The sequence below is a fragment of the Zalophus californianus genome, chromosome 9 (assembly GCF_009762305.2).
Source record: "Zalophus californianus isolate mZalCal1 chromosome 9, mZalCal1.pri.v2, whole genome shotgun sequence".
In the NCBI taxonomy this organism is placed as follows: Eukaryota; Metazoa; Chordata; class Mammalia; order Carnivora; family Otariidae; genus Zalophus; species Zalophus californianus.
The window spans coordinates 63,346,358-63,366,178 of NC_045603.1; the positions used below are offsets into that span (position 1 = coordinate 63,346,358).

A 19,821-nucleotide genomic window follows, 5' to 3' on the forward strand; every position below is an offset into this window, starting at 1 on the left:
AATAAATAAAATCTTTAAAAAAATTTTTTATTTTGATGATACAATTTTCCCCTACCAGCTATTCATGGTGAAGTTAATTCTCCATAAATCCAAGGAGATAGCATTAATAAATCAAAATAATTAAGAAGCTTTGTTTCTGAGGCACCTGGCTGGCTCAGTCAGTAGAGCATGGGACTCTTGATCTCAGGGTTGTGAGTTCCAGCTCCATGTTGGGTGTGGAGACTACTTAAACAAACAAATAAATAAAAGATGCTTTGTTTTTAATAAAGACATAATAAAAGACATAAATTTATTACTCTTTAGTAATATATTCCTAGACAGAGCTTCAAATTTATTAAGTGGAATGTCTTTAAACATATTTGACTTAAATCTTTAACATGAGATTCATGCTTTCTAATACCAATTTAAAATTTTCCAAACCTTTTATAGTACACTTAATTTTTTATTTTCTGAATGTTAGTTGATCTTGACTGCAATGCAATTGAAAATAATGAAAATTCTTCAAGAACATCAATCATTAAAGCAAGGTCTTGCAAGAAATTAATGTTAGCTAATCTCTTTGCTAAACCAGAATAAAAAGAATGAGAAAAATGCAATATAGTGAAGGATATGCCTAATACACAGTGGTGGCAGTTTGTAAACCACATGCTATCCATCTTACCTCAGTATTTGACCAGTTTTAATAATTTCAAGTTCTTTATAGTTTCTAACTCAATTTTAATTGTATTGGATTGGTGATAAAAAGACTAAATTTTATCCAGGATATTTTTAAATGACTGACTTATTTTATTTCAGATATTGAATTGTAATTGATGACTTAGTGCCAAATGATGACTTCAGAATTTTCTAACAAATTTATAGCTTGACTCCAGACTTCCTTCCCACTATTGTACAAATACCATTAGAACAAAATATAATTAAGTTCTCTTTCAAACATTCATTATCAAAGCCACAATCATCTGAAGTAGACAATAACATATCAGAAATACACTCCTTTGTGACTGACACCAAGTCTTTTAAAGCAGCAAATATTAGCAGTACAAAACCTGATTCAATTGTGTACTGCAGATAATTCACTAGGTACATTTCTTCAGAAGTGTAGATGCCTAGTCAATTATAACACTTATTTGAAATTCTCTTCTACAATATTGCTAAATATCTTCATATAATTTCTTTTGCAATATGTCCTGTTGTTCTTGTTGCACTGTATTTGGGTATGTAAACAATTACTTATATCTACTCCATTTTTTCCTCTTAATTTTATTGCCTTACTCACTATCAGATAAAGGCCTATTATGTTTCGCTAAACTGTAAAGACTATTAAAAACTGCTATGATAGGGGCGCCTGGGTGGCTCAGTCGGTTAAGTGGCTGCCTTTGGCTCAGGTCATGATCTCAGGGTTCTGGGATCGAGCCCCACGTCGGTTTCCCTGCTCAGCAGAGAGCCTGCTTCTCCCTCTCCCACTCCCCCTGCTTGTGTTCCCTCTCTTGCTGTGTATGTCAAATAAATAAATAAAATCTTAAAAAAAACTTCTATGATAGTATCAATATCTTTATTACTTAGTTTTACACTAGAAATTGAGCCAGTTGATTCTAACAAATCTTGGATTTTAGTACAGTCATTAGAAAAATGCTATTCTCTCTTTTTTTCTTCTTTCTTTATTTTTTTTTTGTAGGAATGTCTGTCTAGTTTTATTAGTACCATTGGGATTACTAAATATGCCCTCTATTTGCTGGATCATGGACATACTTTTCTGCTGTCACTACTAGGTGCTGAACTATCAAACCATCCGTACATCCTAGTTCACCTTCTTTTATTTCAAACCATTTGTACTGTTCCAAAAACAAACACTTGTTTTTCATTCCAACAATCTGGAAGCACAAGGTTATCTATTTCTTCCTTTGATGAACATGACGGTTTCTTCAATGATTGGGTCACTCAACAATTTTGAAATTTTCCATTAGCTTAGGTATCCCACAGTTTTCACTTCTATCATTTTCTGTGTCTATTTTAAACTTCTTCAGATTAAAAAATGTATATATTCTTCAGATTTAAAAAAATAAGTCACTCTGTTACCTTGGCATTTTAGGGATCAGAATCTGAAAAATAATTTTGTTATGTTAGTAAAATTCAGAATACAACTTGGGAATTAATACCAAATTTTTGTTAATAATTTTAATGTGCCTGGGACACCTGGGTGGCTCAGTCAGTTAAGCGTCTGCCTTTAGCTCAGGTCATGATCCCAGGGTCCTGGGTTTGAGCCCTGCATCGGGCTCCCTGCTCAGCGGAGAGCCTGCTTCTCCCTCCCCCTCTGGCACTCCCCCTTCTTGTACTCTCTCTCTCTGCGTCAAATAAGTGAATAAAATCTTTTAAAAATAATAATTTTAATATACCTTTGGAAAAAGCATAAATTTCACTTTTTAAGTAGAAAAAAATATTTACTACATTGTAATTAGCTAAACCAGTATTTTTTTACTCTGCTTATTATTGGAGAGTTGGGTAAAAATAAGTCATAGATGATTTGCTTGGCTTTTGGTTTTAAATATTTTAATGCGAATTTCTAAGAATATGCTAATATTTAGTTTCATCTTAAAGATTTAGAATGTGCTATTTTACTTTCATTATTTTGAAATAAGAGGTATATAGAAATAGGTATATAATAGGAATAATAGGTATGCAGCAGTGTTTTAATATATTACATATAATATACCTTATATTGCAATAGCTAAGATATGGAAATGTTATATATATTAGCAAACACATAAATATATATGTGTGTGTGTATATATATGTATATATACACACACACACAGTCAACATTTTGAATACAATTCAAAATTTCTATGTCTCTTTTATATCAACTACATTTTTCCCCCAAGAATATCTATGCCCAGGGGCGCCTGGGTAGCTCAGTCATTAAGCATCTGCCTTCAGCTCAGGTCATGATCCCAGCATCCTGGGATTAAGCCCCACATCAGGCTCCTTGCTCAGCAGGAAGCCTGCTTCTCCCTCTCCCACTCACCCTGCTTGTGTTCCTGCTCTCACTCTCTCTCTGTCAAATAAATAAATAAAATCTTAAAAAAAAAAAGAATGTCTATGCCCAATGTGGGGCTCAAACTCAAGACCTTAAGATCCAGTCGCATACTCTATCAACTGAGCCAGCCAGGCACCCCTCAACTACATTTTTTTAACCTTTGACTCCCTTCACCCATTTCTCTTACTTCTCACCTCTAGAAACCACCAATTTCTTTTCTGTATCTATGAGCTTGTTTTATGTTGTTGTTTTTAAGATTCTGTATAAGAAATCATACTGTATTTGTCATTCTCTGACTTATTTCACTTAGTATAATGAGCTCAAGATTCACCTATGCTGTCTCAAACGGCAAGATTTTATTCTTTTTAATGGCTAAATAATATTCCATTATATAAAATAAATTGTATTTCATATATTCATGATTTCTTTATCCATTAATCCATTGGTGGACACTTAGGTTGTTTCCACATCTTAGCTATTGCAAATAATGCTGCAATGAACATAGAGATCTTTCTGAGTTAGTGTTCTTGTCTTCTTTGGGTACATATGCAGAAGTGGAATTACTGGATCATATGGAGTTCTATTTTTATATATTGTGAAGAACATCATACTGTTTGCCATAGTAGCTGCACCAATTTACATTCCCATCATCAGTGCACAATGGTTCCCTCTTCTCCACATCCTTGTAAACTCTTGTTATTTCCTGTATTTTTGATAATAGCCATTCTAACAGGTGTGAAATGACATCTCATTGTGGTTTTGATTTGCATTTCCTATGATTAATGACATTATCTTTTCAAGCATGTCCTTTTGGAAAAATGTTTATTCAGATCTTCTGCCTATTTTTTATACATTTTTCAAAGATTTTATTTATTTGAGAGAGAGACAAAGAGAGTGGGGTGGGCAGAGGGAGAGGGAGAGAGAGAATCTCAAGCAGACCCCTTCACTGAGCAGGTCTGATGTGGGGCTGGTTCTCAGGATCCCAGGATCATGACCTGAGCCCAAATCAAGAGTTGAACATTTAACCGACTGAGCCACTCAGGTGCCCCCTTCTGCCTATTTTTAAATTGGATTGTTTGCTTGTTTGCTATTTTGTTCTATGAGTTCTTTATTTGGATATTAGCTCTTATCAGATACTTAATTGGCAAATATTTTCTCCCATTCAGTAGGTTGACTTTCCATTTTGTTGATGGTTTCCTATGCTTTGCAGAAGATTTTAGTATGATGTAGTTCCACTTATTTATTCTTGCTTTTGTTGCTTTTGCTTTTGGTATCATATTCAAAAAAATATTGCCAAGGGGCACCTGGGTGGCTCAGTCAGTTAAGCATCTGCCTTCAGGTCAGGTCATGATTCCAGGGTCCTGGGACTGAGCCCCATTTTGGGCTCCCTGCTCGGTGGGGAGCCTGCTTCTCCCTCCCCCACACTCTCTCTCTCAAATAAATCTTGAAAAAAATTATAGGGCGCCTGGGTGGCTCAGTTGGTTAAGCGACTGCCTTCGGCTCAGGTCATGATCCTGGAGTCCCGGGATCGAGTCCCGCATCGGGCTCCCTGCTCAGCGGGGAGTCTGCTTCTCCCTCTGACCCTCTTCCCTCTCGTGCTCTCTATCTCTCATTCTCTCTCTCTCAAATAAATAAATAAATAAATAAATAAATAAATAAATAAAAAAGAAAAAAAAGAAAAAAATTATAAAAATAGGAAGATCTGAATATCATCCCCCTCCCCCCATCTTGTGCTCTTTCACATGTACTCTCCCTCAAATAAATAAATGAAATCTTAAAAAAATATGTTGCCAAGATCTATGTCAGAGAGCTTACTGCCTATGTTTTTTTCTATGAGTTTTATGGTTTCAAATCTTACATTCAAGTCTTTAATCCATTTTGAGTTAATTTTTGTGTATGGTGTAAAGTAGTGGTAGAGTTTTATTCATTCATTCACATGTGGCTGTCCAATTTTCCCAACACCATTCTTTGAAGAGACTATCCTTTGCTCATTATGTATTTTTTACTCCTTTTTTAATATTTTATTTATTTTTTGAGAGAGAGGGAGGGAGAGAGCACAAGCAAGGCCAGGGGCAGAGGGAGAAGCAGACTCCCCACTGAGCGGGGAGCCTGATTTGAGGCATGATCCCAGGACGCCGGGATCACGACCTGAGCCGAAAGCAGATGCCCAGGTGCCCTTTGACTCCTTTGTTGTACATTGATTGGCTATATATGCTTGGGTTTATTCCTGGGCTCTCTATTCTGTTCCATTGATTTATGTGTCTGTTTTTATACCCTTACCATACTATTTTAAATATAATATAGTAAATGTTATATAGTTTAAAATCAGGATGCATACTTCCAGCTTTGTTCTTTCTCAAGATTGCTTCGGCTACTTGAGGTTTTTTGTAGTCCCATACAAATTTTAGGATTATTTGTTCTATTTCTTTGAGAAATGCCATTGAAATTTTGATAGGGATTGCACTGAAACCGTAGATTGCTTTGGGTAGTAAGACCATTTTAATAATATTGATTCTTCCAATCTATAAGCACAGAACATCTTTCCATTTGTGTCCTCTTCAATTTCTTTCATTACTGTCTTACAGTTTTTTTTTTTAAAGATTTTATTTATTTATTTGAGAGAGAGAATGAGATAGAGAGAGCACGAGAGGGAAGAGGGTCAGAGGGAGAAGCAGACCCCCTGCTGAGCAGGGAGCCCGATGCGGGACTCGATCCCGGGACTCCAGGATCATGACCTGAGCCGAAGGCAGTCGCTTAACCAACTGAGCCACCCAGGCGCCCACTGTCTTACAGTTTTCAATATACAGATCTTTTACCTCCTTGGTTAAATTTATTCGTAGGTATTTTGTTCCTTTTGATGAAATTGTAAATGGGATTCTTTTATTTTTCTGATAGTTTGTTATTAGTGCTGAGAACAGATTTTTGTGTATTGATTTTGTATTCTACAACTTTCTTGAATTCATTTATTAGTTCTCATGGTTTTTTTGATGGAGTCTTTGGCAGGATTTTAAACTAAAATACTTACTTTGCTTTTTGGACTATATCTGTACCTTGTGTGACCTGCTATTTCTTGAAAATCCATCAGTTTTGATTCACTTTTTCGAACAATATCTCACAAAATCAGACTATGAACCAGACTATGAACAAATGCTTGATTATAATTTGATTCAGCAAAAAGGATGCTTACATCACTGTCAAAGAAGTGTATGTAGTTCAGACATGGATGTTGGCTGATACTTTCACTTAAGTTAACCAGTAAGACAAAAGTAAAATAGTGGGGATGCCTGGGTGGCTCAGTCAGTTAAGCGGCTGCCTTGGGCTCGTGTCGTGATCCTGGGGACCTGGGATCGAGTCCCGCATTGAGTCCCGCATCACCTTGCTCGGCGGGGAGCCTGCTTCTCCCTCTGCCTGCCTCTCCCCCTGCTTGTGCTGTGTGTGTGTGTGTGTGTGTCTCTCTTTGACAAAAAAAAGTAAAACAGCGAAGAGGTGTGTCCAAACTTCACTCATTTATCAATGACATTAGCAATTTCTTTGCTGAATTGGATAACAGTTCCTGAATCCTGAACGAATACTTCAATTTTTTCTGCTGTTCACAATGTCAAGGCCAGGAATGTGATACACTAACTTTAATTCTGCATTATCAACATTTTCTCTACCAGCCTACCGACTGCTTTGTAAATAAAGCTTTGCTGGAACATGGCCACATCCATTTTAAATGTAACAGTTGAGTAGTTGTGACAAAGACCATATGTACTAGAAAGCCTATTTGTTTACAGAAAAAGTTGCAGATACTTGGGCCTGGAAAACCAACAAAACAATAAACCAAACCCTTATTTGCAGCATTTGCCAACCTCCACGGTGTAAATATCCCTATTGCAGCCAATTTCAAACTACAAATAATGACCCCTCTGACCAGAGTTGGGAAGAGATGCATATATTCCCATCATACAGATAAAATACACAACCTCAGGGGCAGAGGTCTTAGTGAAACTAAGTTTTAAAAAAGTGATGAGGGGCTCCCGGGTGGCTCAGTTGTTAAGCGTCTGCCTTCAGCTCAGGTTGTGATTCCAGGGGACTGGGATCAAGCCCCACATCGGGCTCCCTGCTCAGTGGGAAGCCTGCTTCTCCCTCTCCCACACCCCCTGCTTGTGTTCCCTCTCTCGCTATGTCTCTGTCAAATAAATAAAATCTTTTGAAAAAAAAAGTGATGAGTCTTGAGTAATTTATTATCTGATTTTAACATATTTAATTGTAAAGTTTATAATTTTGATTTTTAACAGTGGTTACGTTTAACAACTGGCTCATAAAATCCCCCCAATTTAGCAATCAGCCTTGCAAACTGGTAAAAGTCAGCTGTGAGGTACTTCTAGCTCTATTTTCAAAAGGACACTAAGGGAGAATTTTGGAGTAATTTGCCTAGTTGGTAAGTGGCTGGGTCAAGATTCAAATGTAGGTCTAAAACTCTGACCCAGGTTAGGCTTCTTAGCCTTCTTGGTGGAGCATAAGGGCCATTATTGGCTTATTTTTTACAAATTGAGTGTGTTTGTGACATCTATTGAGGAAACTAAGCCTGCAAGGGAATGCATTTTCTGGAGTACCATCCTATATTCATACTCTTTTACATTCCTATGCTTCCTGCCAGTTTGCTAGTCTTGATGCTTGGTACCTATTCAGAAATCAGTTTAGGCTGGGTATTTGAAGGAAGAAGGGAACGGATTGGTCTATCCATCTGCTGTTGGAAATTTCTCTATTAAATATTTTCCTTGGGGCGCCTAGGGTGGCTCAGTCGTTAAGCGTCTGCCTTTGGCTCAGGTCATGATCCGAGGGTCCTGAAATCGAGCCCCGCGTCGGGCTCCCTGCTCAGCCGGAAGCCTGCTTCTCCCTCTCCCATCCCCCCAGCTGTGTTCCCTCTCTTGCTGTCTCTCTCTCTGTCAAATAAATAATTAAAATATATTTTTTTTTCCTTAATTGCTTCAGGAAGGCATTAGTACCAGAAGTATAGTATAGGCATTTAGTACCAGAAGCCCCCTGGAGTACTTACCAAGCTACATGAATTCCAAAAACCTTCAGAAAACTTATCTGAAACCTTACTACATTTGCGGTGCAGGAAAAGTAAGGACACTATCAGAGGGTACTCATGCTGCCTCACGGAACTGGGGCAAGAATTTGGGGACAGGGCGGCCAACTGGTAGGCCTCTTGACTTAATCTTTCACACAGCTCCAATTCTAGGTGTAGGAATAATAACGGTTAGAGCTGTTGTAGAACTAGATCTGCCCTGTCCAACCACTTCGTTTTTACAAGAAAACACAGCCCTAGTGAGGTGAAGCGACCTGATGAACGTCAAGCAGTACAGTCAGGATTCATTTGTAGCTCTTTCCACTACACCACACGGCCTCCTCTAAAACACCCTCTCTGCACAAACTTACCCCGAAAGCACCAGGAACCTGGTTGGGGACTGACCCACAGTTGAACCGAGGTCAAACAGCCCAGTCGTTCCTAAGTCAAACTGCGGAAACTCTGGGTCAGAGTTAAGGCCAAAGTAAAGAAGAACAAAGCTCAAGGTTTCATTAAATGAGCGTGGCTCCCGCACAAAGAAGCGGGGAGCATCAGAGGCAGCCCTTGGAAAAGCAGCCACGCCTCTCACGACGCCAAACGCTGCGCGCGGCGGAGCAACACGAACAGCCGAGAACGCAGGGCACGCCCCCGGCGGCGCGCACGCCCGCCCAGAGGCCGCGCGGGAGGCCGGCGTGCGCGTCCCCGCAGCGGGGGGCGGGGCGGGGCGGGGCGGGGCTCTGAGCCTGACCGGGGCGGGGCCGCAGGAGCTGTAGGTGTTGCAGCTGGGTCGGGACAGGTGCGCGAGGCAGAGCGCCTAGGACCCGTGGCAGGGCTGGTAGCAGCACAGACGAAACACCGATTTTATCCAGGTAAGCGCCTTCTCTCTCCACATCCTCCACAGCTGGAGAGTGCGCGAGACCCCGGCTTCCCTCCACAGTCTCTTTCTCCAGCGACTTCTGGGGCAGGGGGAGCACAAGGAGGGTGAACCCCTCCCCCTCCCCCCCCGAGAGAGAGAGTAGAGGAACCTCTGATCCTCTGCTCTTTCCTCACTTCTGGGTACTGCGCTGGGCTTGGGAGTAATTATGCAGGGCCGAACCTTTGCTGCCTGAGGGCGGGAGCTGATAGGGACCACCTCTTCCATCGGAAACACTCCTTTCTAACTATATACATTTTTGGTGCGGTGGAGGAACGCGGCAGTTCATAAAAATTCAAAATAATCTCCTAGGGAAATATTCTGATATTCAACTTCTCTTTTCCCATCTTCATTTAAAGCTATTCCCTCCCTCTTCGATTCCCCCCCCCCTTCCGTTCTGCCAACTGAACTCTAAGACACTACAGCCCTTTGAGGCATGTTGATATAGCAGTCCTTGCAGCTGGGTGTGTCATCTTCGAATCGCTATAGTGTATATATCACTGGCACCTGTCACCAGCATACGTAGGTGTTAATATAAGGTAACTGTACACCCGTGGCTACACCTACTAATTTTGAAGTTGTAGGTGCTAGGTGCCAACCATCTGGCGTCCTTCCTTGTGCTTACAACAAGGAGTTTAGCTGATCCTGGTAAGAGATATTTGAACTACTATTGTCTTTCACCTAATTCCAGCTTTCCAAAGTCTGCCTAATCCAGTTGGTTCTACTGACTTGGCTTGTCGAGTTAGTCGAAGGTACTTAGGGAGTTATCAGCCTTAAGACAATACCTTTAGGGGAGTGGCCTTTGCGTTAAGTATTCTTTCTTTTGCTGTTGATTGAAGTGGTTAAACAGAATACTTTTTGTCCGCATGGTTACTAATACTATTCACAATGATAAATATTTTAGGAATCAGGAAATAACACTTTCTTCTGAGGTCTGATGTAGACACAAAAGACCCTCAACAAGCATTTTTTAAGTTTCTGTGGAGTTATAGACTGGATGAAGGATGATTGTGTCTTAGGTAGACCTTCAAAAAGTTACAGATTTAGCAGGAAAGAAGGTTAAGAAAAAAAAAGGTTTGCATGCACGTATATTTCCTTGTTTTGCATTGACAGAACAGTACATAACATGGTATTAGGTAATTAGGAACTTATTTCATTTTCTGGACAAAACATTTATTGAGTGCCTCTTGTTTTGTCAGTCCTATTGTGGATTCAAAGTTCCGAACATCCCTACTCTAAAAAAGCTTATTTAAAATCAAGTGGGTTAGGCAGAATCAGCAGCTACAACTTACAGGTTTGGTGAGATCAGTGTGTACTAGACATCAGCCCAGAGAGCTGTGGAAGCATGGAAAATGCAGTTTAAAAAAATGTCCCTCTTTGGGATGCCTGGGTGGTTCAGTCAGTTGAGACAGACTCTGCTGTCTTGATTTCAGGGTCCAGTTTGGGCCCCACATTGGGCATGGAGCCTACTTAAAAAAAAAAAAAGAGGGACTTTTCTTCTACTTTTCCTTAAAAACAAAACAAAATAAACAATAACGAAAAACTTTGAGTAATAGTGAATTATTTTCTTCATATATTTGTATCTCCCATATTCCTTATGGGGTGTTTTGCCAATGGTACGGTCTTTTTGAAGATAGGATAAGGACCTGTCCCTAATTCTGTGTCAGTTCAGTAAATAGTTGGTGGAGCCATTTTTCACTGTTCTGTATTGGGCCTCAAAGTTGTTATCATGTAGTCCCTGAACTGTAGAGCTTCTGGGAATAGAATAGGGTATTGGCAATATTAGGAAAACAATGCCATTTTGTAAAATTGCTTCTTTGTGCAACTTTGTTTAACTTGCTACATTCAAGTTTTGTCCCGGACTCTGGTTAAAGGTGGGCAAACTTTCAACTTTATAATAATTCTAAGAAGAGAAAGCTTTAGAAGTGAAAACAGTTCTTTAACAGCACATCTTGATGACAGAGGACACTTTTTCTTGCTAAGGTGCCTTCAAAATGTCTCTTTTTTTTTTTTGAAGGGGGGACAGGATGGATAAATGAGTGAAGGAGGAAGGGGTCAGAAGTATTTGAAGATTCTTTGCATTTTTGATGATCTGAAGTCTATGGTAGTCTTTTTTTTAATTTTTAAAAGATTTTATTTATTTATTTGACAGAGAGAGACACAGCGAGAGAGGGAGCACAAGCAGGGGAAGTGGGAGAGGGAGAAGCAGGCTTCCCGCAGAGCAGGGAGCCTGATGCGGCACGCGTCCCGGGACGCTGGGATCATGACCTGAGCCGAAGGCAGACTCTTAACGGCTGAGCCACCCAGGCGCCCCTGAAGTCTGTAGTAGTCTTAAGCACTCTTCATGTAACTGCAGGTTTTTATTAATTGCCTACTGTGTGCCAGTGATCTAGTATACAGAGGATGAACATGACACAGTCCCTTCTATGTGATTGTTTTTCATTTTTCTTGTTTGTTTGTTTGTTTATGCATAGGCTCCATGCACAGCATGGAGCCCATTGCCAGTCTTGAATTCATGACCCTGAGATCAAGACCTGAGCTGAGACCGAGATTTGGACACTCAACCGACTAAGCCACCCAGACACCTGTTTTCATTTTTTAAATGGAGATTCTGAGTTAATAAAACAGATGGTGGTTGTCTCATTCGGTAATTTGAGCCATGGTACTTGATGAACACATTTCTTTGACATTACTTACCTCTTTTCTTTTTGTTTACACCTTAGGAAAGTGATCTTCACTGGGAATTTTTGGAAAGGCAGTCAGTATTTGCATGTATTTTGGGTATCTAAAATGATTATGTTGTTTCCTTAAAAAGTTTTCAAGTACAATTTTAATGATTGTTCTTCTTAGGGTTTCAAGTTTGTGACTTTCCGCTGATATTTTTTGACAATCATCTGTAATTAACTTAGGGCTTCTGTACCAGAAAGGTTCATCAAAGACATATACACCCAGACACAAAAGAAGGTTGAGAGTATAGGAGATCATTAGACATCTCTGCCATAAAAGGCCATCTAACCACAAATTGAGAGAATTTGTCACTGTTTGTGTTGATAATAAAACTAGTTTTCAGGCATTCTTAATTCCATACTCTCAGAAATAGGTGACTTTTATTTGGATTGGAATTGTACTCTTTCTGCAGATAGGAAAATTTGTGACTTGTCAGGAATTTCCATAAGAAAAGACTTGTTTTTTCTTAAGGTTACTATGGTCTTTCACTGGGTGTTTTGTGATAGGAAGTTACAGTACTTTATTTTGGATTGTGTATAGTAATCTCCAGGTGATGTTAAATTACTTAAAACAGATTCTCAAGGTTCTTTAGTAACAAATGAGTGGTTGTAAATTGAGTAGTTTCTTACTTAATGATGGTGGACTTGAGATTCTATGGTAAATGGTACTCTTCCTAGGAACATACTGCTATGTTTATTGTGTGGCTGAATGCAAAGTCCTTGAGACTCAGTCAAGTTATTGTGCAAATGCAGATCTTTTTTTATAAAAGGACAAGATTTGACCCAACAAGCAATCCGTTATTTAGCACGTCAAATGATTTCTTTATACTTGAAAATGTTTCTAGAAACCTCACATGTGCAATCATGAGAAGTTAATAAGGTACCATGATATATTACATTCATTTTATTTGCTTTTAAAGAATTTCTTCGTAATGCTACAATGAAACTAAGAACTTCCATCTTTAAGGGGAAAAAGATGCAACTTTTTGTACTTTTTTTTTAAAGATTTTATTTTTAAGTAATCTTTCCACTGAACATGGGGCTCAAACTCACGACCCTGAGACTAAGAGTCACATGCTTTACCAACTGAGCCAGCCAGGTGCCCCCCACCCTTTTATAAAGATTTACTTTTTGTATTTCTGATGACAAGCATGGGGCTATTTTTTCTCTTATTTGTCCTATAACAGAGCTTACTATATGGAAAACTTTACAATCCCTCAAACATGTTTTTCTTGCCAATTTTTGGTTCATTACCCATAGATTAGTAATCCTGATATATTTTTACTTGGTTTTAGATTTCCACAATCTTTTTTTTCCCCATAAACTGAAATTTAAGCAAATGGCCCAGGACTTCTTTTCCTCATAGTCAGTTTCACTGAACAGGTAATTTTCAGATTTGGCTTCCACCTCCAGCATTAGATAGGAAACCTGTCTGCCCTTGCATTGTACCCAGTGATTTCCCTATAATGGCCCTGTCACTGCCCTCCTCCTAACCACTTGGCAACATTTGACCAAGTGAGCATCTTTTTTGGTTCTTTCTTTTATTTGGCTTTCTTGGCATGACTTTACCTGGTTGTCCATCTTCTGATCTAACACTTCCTCTGATGCCTCTTCACTGACTCACAGTCTTTTTGCCCCTCAAGTGTGGATGTTTGCCATGGTCCAGCATCCTGTTCTTATTATACTCTCCCTGTGCAGTCTGATCTATTTCCATGGCTTCAACTAACATCTCCATGTGAGTGATTTGCAGATTATTTTTAAACCTCTTTTCATATTATATATATAATTCTTGTTTTATTTTCACATATACAAACATGCATACCCATTTAGAAGATAAGAATTACATATGCTTATTATGAAAACTTGAGGAAAAATAAATTATAAAGAAGGCAAAATATTCCATAATCTGTTCCAGAGAGAACTATTTGGTATATTTCCTTTCAGTCTTTTTTTTTTTCCCCCTTTGATACACACACACACATACACACGCACACATACACACAGGTAATTGGGCTCATCCTGTTACAGTAGATATAGTTTTGTATATGCTTTTTCTCTTTACATTATGTCATAATTTTCCATGGTATCAAAATTATTTGAAAACAATTATAATGGGTGTTCAATATCCTATTGTACTGATACTACATAATTTAACTCTATACTTGGGTATTATGATTGTTACATTATTAACAAGTGAAAAACTTGAGAATAAATTTATGCATAAATCTTTGTACAAATCACTCACTATTGGGGCACCTGGGTGGCTCAGTTGTTAAGCGTCTGCTTTTGGCTCAGGTCGTGATCCCAGGGTCCTGGGATCGAGCCCCGCATCGGGCTCCCTGCTGGGTGGGAAGCCTGCTTCTCCCTCTCCCACTCCCCCTGCTTGTGTTCCCTCTCTCACTGTGTGTCTCTCTCTGTCAAATAAATAAATAAAATCTTAAAAAAAAAAATCACTCACTATTTCCTTAGGTTAGATTCCCAGAAGCTGAATTATCAGGTCATAGGGAATAAAAATTAAAAAACACTAAACCTGCTGTCAAATTGCTTTTCATAAAGATTAGACTGATTAAATTAATATTCTCACCTGCAGTGATTGTTGAGTGCCCATCTTATTTTTTAATATTGGATCTTATTTTTTAATCTTTATTAATTTGTTAAGCAAAAGTGATTTAATTTGTATTTTATTATTAGTGAGAGCAAACATTTTTCATATGTTCATTTCCATTTCAGTTTCTTCTGTGCATTGTTGTCTTTTGGTTAATCCATTCCATTTTTGGGTCTTAAAATTTTAATTATGTTGCTTTTTGTTTGGGGTTCTTTCATTTATTTGGGGCCTTGGGGGAGGGAGTACAGATTTTTATTAGGCCAAATCTAATGAGTGGAGTGATGAAGTAGAAAGTGTACACAAGTTGAAATTGTGGCATTTTAAATTCCTGTTGGTGTGAGAAGCCAGAGCTTGTGATTGTTGGAGCAGCGCTGGCAAATGGAAAGGGTGTTGACCTGAAAGTCAGGATTCCCAACCTCGTGTTGGGAACCAACCACTGAGGTGATCTTGGGCAAGTCATTCATCCTCTCTGTAAAATGGATGGGTTGGGTTATTGATCCCAAAGACCATACAACCTCTCTGCTGAAAGGATGCTTTACAAGCCACCGCTCTCTAGACATTGTGAAATTATTTTTTGTCCCATCCCTAACCCTTCACCCAGTTTAGTTATATAGAGCCCAGGGAGAAAGACTGCATTCAGTGAAGGCAATTTTCATAGGGGGAGCAAGGCTTAATGGAACCTAGAGGCACTTTAATGTGTTTATGCCCTCAGAACAATGGAAGTTGGAAAGACTGGCATTTTTGAGTCACTCCCATAGATTGACACTTGGCAGCCTAGTTACATAAATCATAAAAGCCCTGCTGATCTATGTCACAAAGCCCCATCATCTCTAATGGATGTACAACAAATCTCATTTTATGACAAGAGGTTTAAGTTGCCAAGCCAGGTTATTTAACAACTTCCACTATTCCATACAGGAGCTATACTTAGTGGGGGTTTTTCTTTGTCATTTGTATAAGCTCTTCATTTTAAATTTTTTTAAAGATTTTATTTATTTATTTGAGAGAGAGGGTGAGAGCGAGAGAGAGAGCATGAGCAGGAATGGGAGGGGCAGAAGAAGAGGGAGAAACAGACTACCCGCGGAGCAGGGAGCCTGGCACAGGGCTCGATCCCATGACTTGAGCTGAAGGCAGACATTTAACCGAGCCACCCAGGTGCCCAGCTCTTCATTTTAAGAATATTAATTATTTGCACTGTGGTCAAATGTTTTAACTAGTTATTTGCCTTTTAATTTTATATATGGTAAATTATTTATCTATAGATCTTTTTCTTTGGGATTTCTTTTGTTGCTTTTATGTTGTGAAGCCTTTTGCCATCTGAAGATGGGTTAAGTATCCACTTTGATTGCCTACTAATTTTTATGATTTTTACTTTTTATAATACATTTTTTAATTTGTCTTGAATTTACTTAAGAGTACCAAAGCAGGCATATCTTCTGAGCTCAAGATCCATATTTCCAACCACTTGGCAGACTATGTAGATATCCCTATGTACCAGACACGTTTCCACCTCGTTCCCTAAGGAGAAAGCTTGAAGTTGTCTTGAATGCTTCATTCCTTCTCTTTTCTTTTTTTTTTTTAAGACTATTTTTTTGAGAGAGAGAGAAAAAGAGGGTGTGTGTGCACGAACAGGGGGGAGTAGCAGGGGGAGTAGGAGAGGGAGAAGCAGACTCCCTGCTGAGCAGGGAGCCCGATGAGGGACTCGATCCCAGGACCCTGAGATCATGACCTGAGCTGAAGGCAGATCTTAAGTGACTGAGCCACCCAGGCGCCCCAGTCCTCTTTTCCCACATTTAATCAATCACCATGTTTGGTTGATTCTACCCCAACAGTGATAATGGCTCTTTGTCATTGTTCTAATTCATACCCCCCTTTTTTGCTAAAGTCCTCAGAATTGGTTTCAGTTTTTCCCTTTTAGTCCAGAGTTGTCATAAAAATAATAGAACACCGGTTTTCAAAGTATGGTTCCCTTGATTACCTGTTTTAGAATCTCCTGGGGTGTTGGTTAAAAAAGGTAGGTTTCCAGGTCCCACTAGACTTACACATCAATATATTTGGGAGAATGGGGCCTGGGAATCTGCAGTATTAACAAGTACCTCAGGAGATTCATTTACACACTTAAGGGGAAGCAAAGTCCAAGTAAATTAAATCTAAATTTCTCTGGATGCCATTCAGGACCCCCACTTCCACACCCTGACAGCCTATTTTTCCAGGCTTATCTCCCACATCACCATCCACCCACCTGGCATTGTAGCCACACGGTGAGTCACAGTTTCCTGGACCCACCCTGTCCCTTCCTGCCTCTGTGCCTTTGCTCATGCAGTTCCCACAGCCTCAGGCTCCTCTCCCTCCTCCCACTCCTGCTTAAATCCTTTTCCTTACGAGTTCAAATAAAATGCTCCTTTTAAAAAAATAAAGCCTTGGGGCACCGGGGTAGCTCAGTCGTTGGGCCTCTGCCTTCAGCTCAGGTCATGATCCCAGGGTCCTGGGATTGAGCCCCTCATTGGGCTCCCTGCTCAACTGGAAGCCTGCTTCTCCCTCTCCCCCTGCTTGTGTTCCCTCTCTGGCAATATCTCTCTCTGTCAAATAAATAAATAAAATCTTTAAAAAAATAAAATAAAAAATAAAGCCTTTTCTAATTTCTTCTATTTTAATCAGTGGCTCCCTCCCCAGTCTTCACTTAGCACTTTATTTTTATTTCATTTCTTTACCTCAATACTGTCACTATTTATGAATCATTGCTTCCTTAAATTAAAGATTATAAGTCTTCTAAGTTTGAGAATTCTGCCTTTCCTATTTGGTAGCCATTATACGTATAATAGGCAACTAAATATCATAAAGTATATGAAATATATCTCTTCTTGTAAGCACTATTACATAAAAATGTTTGGATTTGCCTCACACCTAGAATAAAATTAAGATCTTTTACCACTGCTTATAAATCCTTATTTAATCTGGCTGCTGCTCAGCTCTGTCATCATCTCATACTTTTCATTCACTCCCTAGCCATATTATTCCTGCCTCAGGGCCTTTGCATTTGCTATTTCTTCCATCCTGAAAACTCCCACATCTCTTTACCTGACTGGCTGCCTGTGTCCTCTGCATTATTCAGGTTTCAGCTCAAATGTCATTCTTCCAAAGAGGCCTTCCCCAGACCGCTGTCTAAAGCATCTGCGCCTTTTTCTACCACCACTCCAGTTACTCTTTTTGTATTTCCTTCACTGCACTAATCACAGTATTTAATTGTCCTGTTTCCCCGGTAGAATGGAAGCTTCATGAGAGCAGAGACCTTGTCTGTCACTTTTAACATTATACCTTTAACAAATAGAGCACTGCTTGACACATGGTAAGTCCTCAAGTATTTGTTGAATGCATGAATAAGCCTTTGAAGATAGACTTGTCATTTTAACAAGTCTTGTTTTGGTTTGCAATCCAAAGGTTTTGTTGTTGTTGTTGTTGTTGTTTATTAGACAACAGCTGAGGTAGTTCTGTCAGTGTTCAAAACAGGTAGCAGCCTCTGAGGATTTCTGAAGGAACAGGACAAAGCGAGGCTGGGATCACCAGGATTTAGTTCTTTTTTTTTTTTTTTTTAATATTTTATTTATTTATTTATTTGAGAGAGAACACAGCAGGGAGAGCAGGAGGCAGAGGGAGAAGCAGGCTTGCCAAGCACAGAGCCCGATGCAGGGCTCCATCCCAGGACCATGGGACCATGACCTGAGCCGAAGGCAGACACTTAACTGCTGAGCCACCCAGGTGCCCCTCCAGGATTCAGTTCTGTCTGAGTGCAGATTTTCCAAGGTGTTCCCAGGACAAGGCCACTATTTTACTACCACTGTCAGCATCTATTTCCAGGGTTGTTACTGCTGCCCAGTACTAGTCCTTTAGCTCTCACTGCATTTTTAAAAAACAAGCAAAATTGGAATCCAACTGACTAGACAACTTACGGCAAAACCAGAATCCAACCAACTAGAATCCTCAAGCAACAAAAAGTTTTCTTTTGCTTTTCTTTTCTAGAAGAAAAACAAGAAAGCTACCTAGAATCCTCAAGGAAAGATGAAATTATTTTCATTATACTTACTACATGCCTATCGATTTGGAAGATTTTTAACAGCAGCTTCAGACAAGGGGTTTCTTGTTAACATCTAGTTGAACCAGACAATTGAAATCATCAGTTCTAATTTCTTCCAATTTCTCTTCATTGGGTAGACTTCTTTTTTTTTTTTAATATTTATTTATTTAAGAAAGACAGCACAAGTTGGGCGGAGGGGGAAGCAGAGAGAGAGGGAAAAGCTGACTCCCTGCTGAACACAGAGCCTGACTCGGGGCTCGATCCCAGGACCCTGAGATCATGACCTGAGCTGAAGGCAGACACTTAATTGACTGAGCCACCCAGGCACCCTGGGTAGACTTATTCTTTAATTCTATTTTTTCTTGAAACTGCCTTGAAATTTTATTAAAAATTACAATAGTTTCATGGCATCTTATAGTTTTCAAAGTACTTTTTTTTAAAAGATTTTATTTATTTATTTGAGAGAGATAGAGAATGAGAGAGAGTGAAAGCACATGATGGGGGGGAGGGTCAGAGGGAGAAGCAGACTCCCTGCCGAGCAGGGAGCCCAATGCGGGACTCGCTCCTGGGACTCCAGGATCATGACCTGAGCCGAAGGCAGTCGCTTAACCAACTGAGCCACCCAGGCGCCCTCAAAGTACTTTACTTTTATTCTCTCATTTAATCTTCATAACCATCCCAGGGCGCCTGCGTGGCTCAGTGGGTTAAGTGTTCAACTCTTGATTTCGGCTCAGGTCATGTTCTCAAGGTTGTGAGACTGAGCCCTTCATCATCTGGCCCTGCACTGGGCGTGGAGTCTGCTTAAGATTCTCTCTCTCCCTCTCTAAAAAATAAAACAAAACAACAAAAAACTGGTAATCCTCACAGCCATCCCTTGTGAATATGTTTCTGAGTTGAAGAAACAGAGATCCAAAGAAGTTGATTGACTTTCCCATGCCAACTAAAAGATCACTACTCGATAAATACCTCTCAAAAACTTTTTTTTTTAAAGATTTTATTTATTTATTTGAGAGAGAGAATGAGATAGAGAAAGAGCACATGAGAGGGGAGAAGGGTCAGAGGGAGAAGCAGACTCCCCGCCGAGCAGGGAGCCCGACGTGGGCCTCGATCCCAGGACTCCAGGATCATGACCTGAGCTGAAGGCAGTCGCTTAACCGACTGAGCCACCCAGGCGCCCTCTCAAAAACTTTTTAAAACAGCATCATCATTTGATGTAATTTTTAGAAGGTAAATATTAAAGTGTATTTAAAACACTAACAATAGTAACACAAGCTGTGGCAACTGAGAACTAACATAATACTGTTTTTTATTCATATGACAGATTTTTATTGAGCCTCTACACTGTACCAGGCACTGATATTTGATTCATCTGATGTTAAAGCATGGAATGGTGCAAAGGTTGAAGGAGAAACAGA

The 19,821-nt window shown here is 39.6% G+C and overlaps 1 protein-coding gene across 2 annotated transcripts in view; it reads left to right on the forward strand.

Annotated features, from left to right (window-relative positions):
* Positions 1-8,834: 8,834 nt before the first annotated feature.
* The window catches only part of LIMA1 (LIM domain and actin binding 1), a 92,109-nt gene continuing 81,122 nt past the window's right edge, over positions 8,835-19,821 (forward strand). For both annotated transcript variants that reach the window (XM_027594108.2, XM_027594109.2), the window contains exon 1: positions 8,835-8,959. The gene's annotated coding sequence lies outside the window, so the exon portion shown is untranslated. The remainder of the gene's footprint in view (positions 8,960-19,821) is intronic.